The 15,317-nt window shown below is 35.3% G+C and overlaps 1 protein-coding gene and 1 pseudogene across 1 annotated transcript in view; one reads left to right on the top strand and one right to left on the bottom strand.

The window, feature by feature from the left end:
- LOC122232702 overlaps nt 1-8,287 on the top strand; it is a 33,064-nt pseudogene extending 24,777 nt beyond the window's left edge.
- Nucleotides 1-15,317, bottom strand: part of METTL4 (methyltransferase 4, N6-adenosine) — a 249,767-nt gene that overhangs the window by 38,011 nt on the left and 196,439 nt on the right. The gene's annotated exons all lie outside the window — the stretch shown is intronic.

Here is a 15,317-nt window from a genome sequence, read left to right as displayed (position 1 = left end):
AATTAGAGAATAAAAATTAAGCCCAACATTTCAGCACTTTAGAGAGAAAGATAATTTTTAAAACTTCATGTAATATGCTTTTAAGTTTAGAAAAATGTACATATAGAAACTGTAAAAACTCAATGAATTTGAAATATCCATTTCTTTCTTAAAGAGAATTCACCACATTTCTTTGAGGATTTTATATCAAAGCATTACTTTCAGTCTTTTCATAAAATCTAGGAAAACCTTAATTCCAATTGGAAACTATTCTTCATTCTACTGTCATTAACTTAAAAAGAAATGATGACTTAAAATGGTATTTGCTTTTGTTTATATAAATAAACAATGCTTCTAAGTAACTTCTTGCTCTTTTAAAGTTTGTATTTCATTTCATATATTGTTTTTCTTCTCTGATATTGCTATTTACACTTATCTCATTTTTATAGTACATTATATCCTATAGTACAGTTTAGAAATCTGTAATTATCATTATTAGAAGAGGTTGGGTTTTTTAAACCACTTCCTATTATACCCTGAAATCAACACAGTTATTTTTCAAGTTCTTTTTAGCACTCCTTAACCAAAAATAATAATAACATTTGAAATGAAGTGATCCTCCTTTATTAATGTTATTTGTGATAATCAGTTAACACTCAGTTTGAATGTCATAAATGATTTTATATTCCACATATCTTACATTTTGCAGTAGATTCAAGCTCAGCATATATTTTTTCCATACTGAGTAAACCAGAAAGAATTAGAAAATTCACTAAAACCCTGATTATTGGACATTAGCCGTAACAAAATAGTCTCCATATAGTTAAGCTTCCTTATTCAAGTTTTCCATTTTTTCATTTTTAGTCCTGACTCATGATTAATTACAACAGCCTAATAAAGAATGGAATCTTCAGTGAGTCATATAGAACCAGGGAGCTCTAGAGAAAATAGAGTGTATTCCACATCTGTAAGGGTTCTCTGATGATATCAAATATTGCCAAGTAATATTACTGAATTAATGCCACAACAACATACAAACTATCAGTAAAAGCCATCAATATATATCAAAAATCTAAACTAAGGTTTACTCATGTGTATCTGTGTGGGTCTGTACGTGATGTCTGGGTGGTGTGTGTGTATATATGCGCATGGTGTCTGTGTGTATATGCATATGTGATGTCTAAAAGTGTGTATGGGTACATGATATGTGTTTGTATGGTGTCTGTGTGTCTGTATGTATGTGTGATGTCTGTATGGGGTGTGTGTGTGTGTGTGTGTGTGTGTGTGTGTGGTGGGTGGGTGGGTCTGTGTGGGTGTGGTGTATACTAGGAGACACATCTAGAGGAACAAAGAAACAGAAATGAGAGGGAAATGAAAAGAAGATGGATAGTAGTAAGCCAAAAACCATTTTCTTTCTTTCAGAGCTGATCTGTCCCATGGGATCAAGACATAGGAAAATAGACATTTCACAATCAGTCCATATAACTCATGAAAGGGTTGTGATAATGAATAAAGCTCCAGAACCCCAATCTGGGGCAGCCCTCATATCCCCACTTAAGACTGCATAGTCATAGGTTATTTTTAGTGTTTTGATTTTTTTAATTTAATTTTGTAGTGATGTGTTATGAGAAAGTATAGATGACAGAAGGATTGGAGTCATTAAAAGGCAGAAACCCTGCTGAGTATAAACAAAAAGGAATTCTGTCTGTATGTTGTAGTTCTCTGTGACTAAAAAAAAAATCAGCAGCAAGGGCATAAATTTCAGGAGACGAGAAGGAGGTTTGCTACTAAACTGCCTTGATCAACTTTTAAAATAATATTTTATGTGACAGGGAAGTGTCCTCTCCTCCCCACCCCCATCTGAGGATTTATTAATGGCTCTCCCCAAGAGACCAGCTGGAAGCAAAGCCAGAAGGTACAGGAATTTTCCCTGGCTATTATCTATCAAAGCTTTTTCTTACAGCAATAGCTACAAACTGGCAGATGCGGAGCGAAATAAATTCAATTCATATTTTTTTCCCCTAACGTCCATATCCCTCTAAGGAAAATATCCTGTGTGTCAATAAATCTAAGCTGGAAAATGTCCTATTGTTTCATCAGTCTCCAATGAATAAATCCAAATAGAGCAAAAAAAAAAACCTAATTTCATGAACACTTACCCCTACACTGTCCCAGGGACCTGTCCTGGAGGACCTTCAAAGAGGTATGTGACAGTGTTTCCATCTTTGGGCTGAAGTAAAGTGAAGTAGGTCAAGGGTGTTTGGAATGTTCTATCCTTAAGGAGCACACTCCTGCACTCCATAGACTGCTTGTACAGCATTCATATGACAATGGGGCTGCAGGGCGCCACTCCTCAAAACTGAACCTATGGTCCTTAATCTTCTTTCCCAAAGCTCTGACTGCCTTACCAAAGATTACTTAAGTCTACTTGATATTTTCCATGGAAACAAAATATAAAGAGGGAACACAAAGGCGGAAAGTTATATAATTTGAAAACTCATTTTGTTTCCTCAACCTTCTAAGTATGACCACCAAGAATAAATTTGAGTTGGGAAAATAATAACAAAGAAAATTTTATTGAATATGTGGGAGAACAGGGGAAGAGAGACAGAACTTAAGTCTAAAAGAAAAAATATATATAATCATCTCTTCAAATACATCTATTAAAGATTCGAAACACAGAAAAGAAATATACACCATGACCCCTTATTTTTTTTAACATTTAATATTTACATGCTCCATAAGCTTGATGCTATAATGTGAAATTTGAGGAAGGAATTACACCTGACAGTGTTCATAATATACAGATTATATTGTTAACAAAGTATTACTGAAAATAGAAAATCTTACTATGAAATTGTTAAGCTGTTAGAATAGAGATCACTGTATTGGACTTTTTAAAAAAAAAAAAAAACTATAATGCAGAGCTTTAAAAGATATGAGGTATATAGGAAAAGGCTTCGGTTGAGACAAAGTCACTTTTGAGGCAATAAAATGAGAATCTTCCAAAAGAGATATTCTTGATATAAGAAAGGAAATAAAGGACCGGACAGAACATAACAGAGAAAATGGCAAGATGCAGAATTACAAAGCACAGCATAAAGTTGGGTAAATCACTAAGAAAAAAATGGGAAAGAAAACTGAAGTTGTTGAAGAAATGAGAGAGTAAAAACATTTTTAAATAACTTTTATTAAAAAGGAGAAAAAGAAAGGTAGAATGGTACCAAAAAAGTCAGAGAAATAAAATAAGTTAAATTTTACATGGAAAGAGAGTTGTGATTATCCTTATAGTTAATTTTTCCTAATTACAATATCAAACATCCCTTGGGAAAAATCTAGAAAATGCATCAAAGCAAACAGAAGAATAATTGATATTCACAATCTCACAATCCAAAGCCAAATGTTATGAATACTCTAGTGCATTTCCTTCTATGTTTTAAATGCATTTTATATAGTTGTGAAACTATCACACTTAAATTTGTATTCCACTTTTATCCCTTAACATATTACTATAAATGCTACACAAATATTTTTGTTATATAATATTTATTATATAGATATACCATAATTTTATTATCATTTTTCTATATGGGGTTTTCGTGTAGTTTTCAGTTTTTCAGCACTATAAACTAGAGTTCCAAAAGCATTTATGCATCAGTTTTTAAATCTATATTTGGGGACACCTGGGTGGCTCAGTCAGTTAAGCGCTGACTCTTGGTTTCAGCTCAGGTCATGATCTTACAGTTGGTGAGTTCAAGCCCCGCATCCAGCACTGTGCTGACAGTGCGAAGCCTGCTTGGGATATTCTCTTTCTCTCTCTCTCTCTCTCTCTCTCTCTCTCCCTCTTTCTGTCCCTCCCCCACTTGTGCTATCTTTGTCTTTCCCAAAAATAAATAAATAAACTTTGAAATAGGTAAATCTATATTTGGATTTTTTCTTTTTCTACTGATAAAACGGACAAAGTAGTTGACACACGTCTTCAAAGAAGACATACAGTTGGCCAACAGGTATATGAAAAGATGCTCAACATCACTAGCCATCAGGGAAATGAAAAGCAAAACCACAATGAGATCACCTCACCCCAGGGAAAGGGACAATAGAGATCCTCTGCAGTGGGACACCAAGCAGAGTCAAAGTCAGGAATACCATATTGAAGGACTAAAGGAATATCATACTGAAGGAGGCTGAATGTTGAAATCCCAAACCTCTTCCCTGACTTGGATCACAGAACACTGGCAGGAGAGATCTTTATTTGCAAAATCTGACCAAAAGACAACAGACAAAATAAAGATATTGATATTTGAGCATATCCTCCATGAAATAACTAAATCAGCTCAGCCTATTATAAAGTTCACAGGCAACAAACTCTGTACATGCAGTCAGCTTTTTAGTGGACCACATTTAATATTAATCCACAGACAAGGACCAATAGACATAGGCAAAACGTCTCTACATTTTTGGAGAAAAATAAAACAAAGACAGATAAAGGAACTTCAAGGAAAATAGAGATCATTCAAGAGAAAGAACATTTTTTTATTTTTAAAATTTTTTTAATGTTTATTAATTTTTGAGAGAGAGAGACAGCAAGGGAGCAGGAGAGGGGCAGAGAGAGAGGGAGACAAGAATCCAAAGCAGGCTCTAGGCTCTGAGCTGTTAGCACAGAGCCTGATGTGGGACTCGAACCCACAAACTGTGAGATCATGACCTGAGCCAAAGTCGGAGGCTTAACTGACTGAGCCATTCAGGTGCCACAAAAAAGAACATTTTTTTAAACTATAACATTAGCATTCTCACTAAGAAATAAGATTTTGCACCAATAAAGCATGAATATAATACTGTAGAGAAGAAACTTACAGAAAACAAAAAAGTGTTTTACTTTTTAAATAGTCATAGAAATGAAAAACTCAATCAAATGACTAGATGAAACAATGAAAATATTTCCAATAAAGTAGAATCAAAAAGACAAAGGTATGAAAATAAGAAAGAAAAGATAGGAAATTTAGAGGCTAAGTCCAAGAGGTTCAGCATCACAATAAAAGAGTTCCAAAAACAAAACAAAACAAAAAAAAAGAGAAAACAAAATTTTCCAAAACTGAAGGATACATTTTCACATTGAAAGAATCCATGAGAGCACAGAACAGTGTATAAAAATAGACCTACTCTAAGGCACATCATCAGGAAATATCAGAAGTAAGTCAGAAACTAATCTTAAAACTTCCAGAAATAAAATCAATTTATACACAAAGGATCAAGAATCAAATTGGGTCACACTTTCTCAATAGAAACACTGGAAGAAATGCCTTCAAAATTATGATATAAATTATTTATATATTTATATATTTATAATCTAGAATTATATATCCAACCCAAATATCAATTAAAGATGAATTGAGAATAAAGGATTTTCAAACATATATTAAAAATTTGTCTCCCACTTACTTCTATTCAAAAGGCTGTTGGATGAGTAAACCAAGAAAGATGAAGGCATGGGACTTTGGGGAAAGTGAGCCAATTAACAAAGATGTGGAAAGAATCCCCATAATGAGAGAGATGAGTGCGTTAAGATAACAGCTTTGTAGGGGTGCCTGGGTGGCTCAGTCAGTTAAGCCTCCGACTTCAGCTCAGGTCACGATCTCGCAGTCCGTGAAGTCCGTGAGTTCGATCCCCGCGTCGGGCTCTGGGCTGATGGCTCAGAGCCTGGAGCCTGCTTCCGATTCTGTGTCTTCCTCTCTCTCTGCCCCTCCCCCGCTCATGCTCTGTCTCTCTCTGTCTCAAAAATAAATAAAACGTTAAAAAAATTAAAAAAAAAAAAAAAAAAAAGATACCAGCTTTGTAGAAGGCCTAAAGAACAACCAGTCTAGACAACAGTAAAGTGAAAGCTCCAGCTGGGAATGATTTTAGGATAGAGGATAGCATTGGAAGCACCAGGAATCCATCTCCCCACCCTGATAAAAAATATACTGTCAGAATCTGTGTGATATAACTATTTTGGAACTCTGGAGTCTATTGAAGGCTTGCCACTTCCAGGGGAAGGCTTGTACTGTAAAGTGCAGTTAATTTCAGCCAATTTCAGCTCTTAGCACTGCAGCAGCCACCCAGTCCTCATGTTTCAGTTCCATGGTAGGCCCATGCACATGCTCCTGAAGCAGCTTGCACATAGCTTGTGGGAGACAGAATGGGCAATAAAGACTCTGTCCTCCAAATATCAGGAATCTATATTCATTATTATTGATTCTACAGAAATAAAAGAATTATAGCAGTATTATGAACAGTTGTACATCAACAAGTTGGATAACCTGGATGAAATAAAGAAATTCCTAGAAACAGAAAATCGCCCAAGACCAAATCACAAAGATAGAAAAACAAAATAGTTCTATAGCCAGTAAAAGATTGACTCAATAATCAAAAATTTCCTGACAAAGAACAACCTTGGATAGGATGGATTCACTGGTGAATTCTACCACACATTGAGTAAGCTAACACCATTCATGAATTAACACCAATCAAATAAATAGCTGAGAAAGACTGAAGAGGTGAGAAAACTACCTCACTCATTTTATGGGGCCACTGCTATTCTAATAACAAAGTCAAAGACACTATGAGAAAAGAAAACTACAGACCAATATCTTTTATGGACACTGATGCAAAATTCCTCAGCAAAATACTAGCAAACTGAATTAATTCACTAGCACATTAGAAAGATTATACACCATGACCAAGTGGGATTTATTCCTGGAATGCAAGGAGAGTTCAATGTAAAAATTGATCATTATAATACACTATATTAACAGAATGAAGGAAAAACTCAATGATCATCTCAACTGATGCAGAAAAATCATTTGACAAAATTCAGCACACTTTCAAGATAAAAAACACTCAACATCTAAAAATAGAAGTAAACGACCTCAAGATAACAAAACATAATAAAGGTCATATATGAGAAACCCATAGCAAACATCATACTCGATGATAAAAGACTGAAAGCTTTTCCTCTAAGATCAGGAACAATGCAAGAATGCCCACTTTTACCACTTCTAGCCATAGAAATTAGGCAAGAAAGAAATAAAAGGCATCCAAATTGGAAATGAAGAAGTAAAATTATCTTTATTTACAGATGATATGATCTTACATATAGAAAACCCTAAAGATTCCACACACCAAAAAATTGCTAGAATAATCAAATTCAGCAAAGTAGCAGGATACAAAGTCAACATGCAAAAATTAGTTGCAGTTGTATACAATAAGCAATGAACAAAATGGAAAAGAAATTAAGAAAGAAATCTAGGGGCACCTGGGTGGCTTAGTTGGTTAAGCATCCGACTTCAGCTCAGGTCATAATCTCAGTTTGTGTGTTTGAGCCCCATGTCAGGCTCTGAGCTGTCAGCACAGCTGTTTCAGATTCTGTGTCTCCCTCTCTCTTTGGCCCTCTGCCGCTTTCACTCTGTCTCTCTCTCTCTCTCTCAAAAATAAATAAACATTAAAAACAATTCTTTTTTTTTTTAAGGAAGCAATCTATTCACAATAGCATCAAAAAGAATAAAATACTGTGGCTCCTGGCTGGCTCAATTGGTAGAGCATACAACTCGATCTCAGGGTCATGAGTTTGAGCCCCACATTGGGCATAGAAATCACTTAATACATACATACATACATACATACATACATACATACATACATACACTGGAAGATTGCCCTTTTAGGGGGTGTCTGTCTGACTCAGTCAGTAGAGCATGCTACTCTTGATCTCAGAGTTGTGAGTTCTGGCCTCATGTTGGGTGTAGAGATTAAAATAATTTAAAAATCTTGAAAAAAAGAAACTTCTTGAGGTTAAAAAAAAAAAGGATAAAATACTGGAGGAGAGGCGATGAGGGCAGCAGCCACATTTGGTATCTGCTAGGCACAAGTGTCCTGCCTGGTCTCTTCCAGCACAACCCACTAGCATGACAGCAAAACTCTGAGTAACCAAGAAAACTTTAAACTGGTAAATGCCACAATCCCAATGCCATGGACACAAGTATAAAGGTGTGGTGACTGTACATAGAGAGACTGATCCTGTTACAGGAGTGGTTATGAATTTGACCAACCTCAAAGGGTATATGGAGGAGACAGTTATGAAGCCCCTTGATCATAATAATCTGGATTTGGATGTGCCATACTTTGCAGATGTTGTAAACATGACAGAAAATATAGCTGTAGATATCTGGGAAAACCTCCAGAAATCTCTTCCCCTGGTAGGGGGGAGGGGGTTCTTTATTAAGTAAAAGTATATGAGACTGACAATAATACTGTAGTCTATAAAGAAGAATAGCTTTTAAGAGTTAATACTGTAGAAAGATTAATTTCTTTCCATATTTGAAAAAAAGTCTTTATCCCCTTGGACTATTAAGAAGTCATCACATAATTGTTATACCTCCACATTGTGTTCTGGAGTGATTGATGTATTGAAATCATTGTGAATTCAAATCTATTTTAAAGTCAAACTTGTAAAACAAACAAAAAAAAAAAGGATTAAATACTCAGGAATTAACCAAGGAGGTAAAGGACTTTCACAACAAAAACTATAAAACATTACTGAAAGATATTAAGGAAGACATAAATAAATGGAAACATATCCTATGTTCATGGATTAGAAGACTTACTATTGTTATGATGTCAATACTACCCAAAGCAACCTACAGATTTAATATGATCCCTATCAAAATCCCAATGATTTTTTTTGCAAAAATAGAAAACTCCATCATAAAAATCATATGGAATCTCAGGGTACCCCAAATAGCTAACATACTCTTGAAAAAGAACAAATATGAAGAACTCATACTTCCTGATTTTAAAACTTACCACAAAGCTACAGTAATTAATACAGTATGGTGCCAGCATAAAGACAGAGGTTTAGACCAATGTAATATACTAGAATTTGGAAATAAACCCTGCCATATTTAGTCAAATGATTTTTGACAAGGGTTTCGAGGCCATCCAATGGGGAAGGGACAATCTTTTCAACAAAAGGTGCTAGGAAAAGTGGATATCCACATGCAAAAGAATGAAGTTGGACCCTACCAAACACCAAATACAAAAATTACCTCAAAAGGGATCAAAGACCTAAATTTACACCTACAACTATAAAACTCTTAGAAGAAAACACAGGGCAAAAGCTTCACAATACTGGATTTAGAAATAAATTCTTAGATATGACACCAAAGACATGGGCAACAAGAGAAAAAAAATAGGCAAATTAGGCTTCATGAAAATTTTTAAATTTTAAGTATCAATAGATTAAAAAGCATTAAGAGAGACTTCTGGGTGGCTTAGTCCATTGAGCATCCAACTCTTGATTTCAGCTCAGGTTATGATCCCAAGGTCATGGGATTGAGCCCTGCATCAGGCTCCATGCTTAGCGTGGAACCTGCATAGCATTCTCTCTCTCTCTCCCTTTGTCCCTCTTCCCTGCTCATACTCTGTCTCTAAAATCAAATCAAATCAAATCAAATCAAATCAAATAGATTAAGAGTACATTCCTCTCAGTGAGCACTGAGAAATATATAGAATTGTTGAATCATTATATTGTATACCTGAAACTAATATAACACTGTATGTTAATTATACTTGAATTAAAAGAAAAAGAATCTCTCTGTGTGAGACTCCAGTGATTCTAATGTGCAGCCAAGTTTGAGAATCTGTGCCCACAGACCTATTGTTCTCCAATTAGATATGCATCAGAATCAAGTGAGGAGATATTATACAACACAGAAGCCCAAATTCACTCAAGCAAGTACAGGACTTGGGCCTTTCCATTTTTAAGTAGTTTCCCCAGGTGATTCTATCTAACAAAGTTTGAGAACCACTCCATAGACTATGCACAATAAAAAGGCATCAAAAGACAACAGAGTAAATCTATCAACAGAGTAAAAAGGAAACTCAAAGAATGGGAGAAAATATTCACAAATGATATATTTGATAAGGAATAATATCTAGAATATATAGAAAAACTTAAAACTCAACAATAAAACAAAAAACGCAACTCCAAAATTGGCAAAAAAAACTTGAATGGACATTTCTTCAAAGAAGATACATAAATGTTATGGAAACAAGTACATGAAAAGATGCTCAACATCACTAATGATTAGAGAAATACAAATCAAAACCACAATGAAATTCCACCTCACACCCATTAAGATGGCCACCATCATCAAGCAATCAATCAATCAATCAGAAAATAACAAGTACTGAAGAGGATGTGGAGAAATTGGAACACCTGTACACTATTAGTGGGAATACAAAATGATACAGCCACTGTGGAAAACAGTATAGGAGTTGCTCAACATTTTTTAAGTAGAATTATCATATGATCCAGCAATTGCATTTATGGGTATATACCCAAAAGAACTTAAAGGAGATTTTCAATGAGATATTTGCACACTCATATTCATAGCACCATTATTCACAATAATTAAAATGTGGGGCGCCTGGGTGGCTCGGTCGGTTAAGCATCCGACTTCGGCTCAGGTCATGATCTCACGGTCCGTGGGTTCGAGCCCCACGTCGGGCTCTGTGCTGACAGCTCAGAGCCTGGGGCCTGTTTCAGATTCTGTGTCTCCCTTCTCTGTGACCCTCCCCCGTTTATGTTCTCTCTCTGTCTCAAAAACAAATAAACGTTAAAAAAAAAATTAAAAAAAAATGTGGTAGCAACCCCTGTGTCCATCATTGGATGAATGGATAAGCAAAATTTGATACATACATATAATTGGATATCATTCATACTTTTAAAAGGAAATTCTGACATATGGTACAACATGAACGAATCTTGATGACATTATGCTAAGTGAAATAAGCCAATCACAAAAAAACAAATACTACATGACCCACTTATGTAAAGCACTGACATTAGCCAAAATGATAAAGTAGAATGGTGGTTTCCAGGGATGAGAGGGAGGGAGGAATGGGTATAGAGTTTGGGCTTTTGCAAGATAAAAGAGTTCTGGAGTTGGATGATATTGATCATTTCACAATATGAATATACTTAATACTTCTGACCTGTACACTTAAAAATGGTTAAGATGATAATTTTGTGCTATGTCTATTTTACCAAAATTTTAACAAGTGAAGAAAACAAGCTCCAGTAGGAATGTCTCCAAAAGATGAAAAAAATATATCACCTGAATTTTTTTATAAATTAAGAGATTTAAACTTCTGAGGAGTAAATTAAGGATAAGACCTAACTACAGAGAAAATAAAGCAAATGCAAAGCAAGATATTATTAATTCCAACCAAAAGAAATTTTAAAATCTATGCAGGTAAAGAAAATAATCACAGCATGCCACATGGCTAAGTTAGGCCCCCCTCTAACATTTGGGGAGGGGGCAGGGGAAGATAAATGAAGGACCATGTATCATATGACTATACGTTTTTAAAATGTAAATCAAACTAAAAAAAGTATTAAATAAAATACATCCTATTCTCCTACATTAAGTAAATGACCTAGAAAGCCAGGATTAAATTTAAAATCCATATACTTCTCAGAGTTCCACGCCAGAACTTAACAGTGGATGGAGAGCTAGCTACTGGCCTCAGACCAAGAGCCCATCCCCTTCTATTCCAGCCTCAAGTTCCAACCCACACACTGAAGAAATTTTGGGGCATGTGTAGACACCAACCCATATATTATCCTAGCTCAGATCATACCCTCACAAACACTTTCCCATTAGATGTGTACACAGACAGCACCATCCACCCTTCAGCAGGACAGATGATAATGGGGCCTGCATGGGGTTTAGAAGCAGCCTCAGGGTTGTTTGTGCAGGTAATTCAGGGACCCAGAGTGAGATCTGAAAAGGCAGCTTACTTGGCCTTCTGAATTCCTCCCCCAGGGAGCAGGGCCAGAGCAAAAATTTCTCAAGTTTGGCTTACAAGACATGGGCTCCTATGCAGATGTCTAGGAATAGTACTGGGCTCACCTGAAAATAGCATTTATATAATCATGCTAACACAAAAATAATATAAAAATCTTAACATGTTAAATTTTCAGGAGGATGAGGGGGATGGGAAACATGCAGTACAGTGCTTGGTAACAAGTGGGAAATGATTAAAGAAAGGTAAAGCCTAATCTTTTATGGTAGGAAGTCAATAAATGATGCCTAAAAGTGAAAAACTTAAAAGTTGCCATACAATTATGTTATTTTGAGATATGAAGGAAAATGAAAAGAGAAACCGCTAAAAAGCACTAAGCTCTAGGAAACAGAAAATGAGGGAGAATAGAGTTGTAGGGAGTATTATTCTTCATTAAAAGCATTGTGGAACTATGTGACAACTGTGCACATATTAACTTTGATACTAAAAAAAAGAATATACCACAAAGAGAAATTTTTCAAGTGTATTTTTCAACTTAACATGAGTTCTGCAAAACTCTTCATTAACCTGGTCTTTTCAGAATGACAAATGTAAGAGGCAGAAGATTAGGGAAGATTATTAACATTTAACATGTGAAATGAAGACTGGTAATAGGAAAGTTTCAGATTAACTAACATTCTTTTAGGTTTCTGAGGGCACTACATATTTAAATTAATTCATTCAGTAGGTATTTATTGATCATCTATGTGACAGGCATTGTGCTAGAAGCTGGGGATACAGAAGTAAAATAAAATGTTTGTTTGTTTGTTTGTTTGTTTGTTTGTTTGTTTGTTTTTAAGTGAAGGCACTCTATTTTCATGTAGTGATGTCTACACAATTGTGTGTGGGTTTTTTTTAAATTTTATTTAACTAAGTTAGTTAACATATAGTGTATAACAGTTTCAGGAGTAGAATTTCGTGATTCATCACTTACATATAACACCCAATGCTCATCCCAACAAGTGTCCTCCTTAATGCCCATCACCCATTTAGCCCATCCCCTCACCCAACATCCCTCCAGAAACCCTCACTTTGTTCTCTATATTTAAGTCTTTTATGGTTTGCCTCCTTCTCTGTTTTTATCTTATTTTTGCTTCCCTTCCCCTATGTTCATCTGTTTCGTTTCTTAAATTTCACATATGAATGAAATCATATATTTTTCTTTCCCTGACTTATTTCACTTAGCATATTACATTCTAGTTCTATCCACGTTGTTGCAAATGGCACATTTTCATTCTTTTTCATTGCTGAGTAATATTCCATTGCATATAAATACCACATCTTCTTTATCTATTCATCAGTTGATGGAAATCTGAACTCTTTCCATAGTTTGGTTATTGTTGATAGTATGGCTATAAACATTGGGGTGTATGTGCCCTTTGAGTCAGCATTTTTGTATCCTTTGTATAAATACCAAATAGTACAACTGCTGTGTCATAGGGTAGCTCTATTTTTTTTAATTTTTTGAGGAACCTCCATGTTGTTCTCCAGAGTGGCTGCACCAGTTTTCATTCCAACCAGCAGTGTAAAAATGTTCCCCTTTCTTCACATCCTTGCCAATATCTGTTGTTTCCTGAATAGTTAACTTTAGCCATTCTGACAGGTGTGAAGTTGGTATCTCATTATAGTTTTGATTTGTATTGTGGTTGTCTTCTTTGGAAAACTATCTATTCATGTCTTCTTCCCATTTCTTCACTGGATTATTTGTTTTTTGGGTGTTGATTTTGATAAGTTCTTTATAGATTTTGGATACTAACCCTTTATCCAATATGTCATTTGCAAATATCTTCTCCCATTCCGTTGGTTGCCTTTTGTTTTGTTGACCATTTCCTTCACTATGCAGAAGCTTTTTATCTTGATGTGGTCCCAAGTGAAACAAAATTTTTAAAAGACATGTTTTTGCCCTTACAAAGAGCTTAATGTCCAGTCCAGGTGACACCGTGGAAGCAAATATTCATTCAATGAATATAAAATATTAACAGTAATACCTGTTATGAACTAAAGTTCTTGGTGCTAAGAATGTGTAGAGCAGGTAAACCTGATTCGGCAAAAATAATGGGAAAGTTTTCCCCAGAAATAACATATGAGCAAAAATCTCAAGAATGAGTGGGTATTAAATGACCCTTCAGAGGAGTCCCACATCTCCTGGGGAAGTGCCTGCCTTAGTATCATCCTGCAGCTCTCAGTTGTCAGTGGGGAGCAACTCTGAACAAAGGCCTCAATGAAAAAGTAGTAATAGGGTTCAAACTTAGCAGGTGAGGCCCTAGGTCAATTATAAGCCCTGTAGCTGGAGATCTGTGAGATGCAGTAGTATGACTGCCACAGTCTTGGAGGAGGTACGGGGATAAAGAAAGGGACAAAGCAAATCTTCATTTTGTAAAGACCACCAGGCTACAACATGGAAAATGAACTGATGGGGGACAACAATAGATGCAAGGACACCATGTGATAGATAGCTTATTCAAAGATAAAAACATATTGAGTGTATGCAAAGAAATGAGTACTTTAAGTAAGTAATTAATATCCTGCAGGGTATTTTTTCTTATCCCTGATTAATAACCCTTTCGCAATCAGTATTTTCAAGTTACCTTAAAATATAATATCTTTGAAAGGCATTTAACTCATAAACCCATTAAGAAATTATCTTGTTGACTCTTAAAAACTGAGAATAAACTGAGGGTTGATGGGAGGTGGGAGGGAGGGGAAAGTGGGTGATGGGCATTGAGGAGGGCACTTGTTGGGATGAGCACTGGGTGCTGTATGGAAACCAATTTGACAATAAATTTCATATTAAAAAAAAGAAAGAAAGAAATTCTCTTCTATTTTTATACCAATATTTATTATCCAGTGGGTGTTAAACCATATGGGTTCAATCATCAGAAATGAGTAATAACAATTATTATGATCAAAAGAAACATCTAAGCTGATCTGACTAAGGCCAGACGGACATGTGGTCTATTCCAGCCTTCTCTTTTCTTATATTGGGAGTTGTGTGCTACTTTTGCTTGTTTTTTTCCATCTCTGGCTCAAGGAAGAACTTTCTGGTAAATGTCTTAGAGAGGTATGATGCCACGTGATTGAGCTACTTTGACAGTGTGTTAATTTTGTTCAACTGTGATACATCATAAGAGCCACTACTTTATGTTTGTAACAAAAAAACAGCAGGATAATATCAGTATCTTTTTTGTTTATTTTCTGAGAATCAATTAGTTTATGGGAAAAGAGAAGATAATTCACCATTTTGGCACTTTTTCGGACAGCTGTTAAAAACAGATTTCAATATCCTGCCTAGTGAATTTCCCTACAATGTCACATTTCCATTTAACTTCAGCTGCAAGTTCAAAAAGAGATGTGATTTATAGTTATCTGCTCTACTCTGAAGCACCCTAAGTGTCCAAAATGTTCTGAATTCTTTTTTATAAGAGAAATGAATAAAACACACAATAGATTAACAT

Source organism: Panthera tigris, chromosome D3 (genome assembly GCF_018350195.1).
Source record: "Panthera tigris isolate Pti1 chromosome D3, P.tigris_Pti1_mat1.1, whole genome shotgun sequence".
Taxonomy (NCBI): Eukaryota; Metazoa; Chordata; class Mammalia; order Carnivora; family Felidae; genus Panthera; species Panthera tigris.
This window is presented reverse-complemented; position numbering and strand designations above follow the sequence as displayed.